Here is a 567-nt window from a genome sequence, read left to right on the forward strand (position 1 = left end):
CTTCCCCTATTTCCTTCTCCCCGTGGTTCGGCCCATATGAGGGGCGCACCAGCCCCTGGTGGCTGGTGTGTTTCCCCTCTTGGCCAATAAGGCCCATATCTTTTGCCTGGGGTGCCCGGAACCCCTTCCGGTGACCCTATATGTACACGGTACCCTTCGGAAGACTTCTGGTGTCTAAATACTATCGTCCTATATATCAATCTTTACCTCTCGGCCATTTCGGGACTCCTCATCATGTCCTGATCTCATTCGGGACTCCGAACAACATTCGGTCACCAAATCACATAACTCATATAATACAATATCGTCATCAAACATTAAGTGTGCGGACCCAATGGGTTCGAGAACTATGTAGACATGACCGAGACACCTCTCTGGTCAATAACCAATAGCGGAACCTAGATGGTCATATTGGCTCCTACATATTCTACGAAGATCTTTATTGGTCGAACCGTTATGACAACATATGTAATTTCCTTTGTCTATCGGTATTTTACTTGCCCGAGATTCGATCGTCGGTATTTTCATACCTAGTTCAATCTCATTACTGGCAAGTCTCTTTACTCG

Source organism: Triticum dicoccoides, chromosome 5B, assembly GCF_002162155.2.
Source record: "Triticum dicoccoides isolate Atlit2015 ecotype Zavitan chromosome 5B, WEW_v2.0, whole genome shotgun sequence".
Lineage (NCBI taxonomy): Eukaryota > Viridiplantae > Streptophyta > Magnoliopsida > Poales > Poaceae > Triticum > Triticum dicoccoides.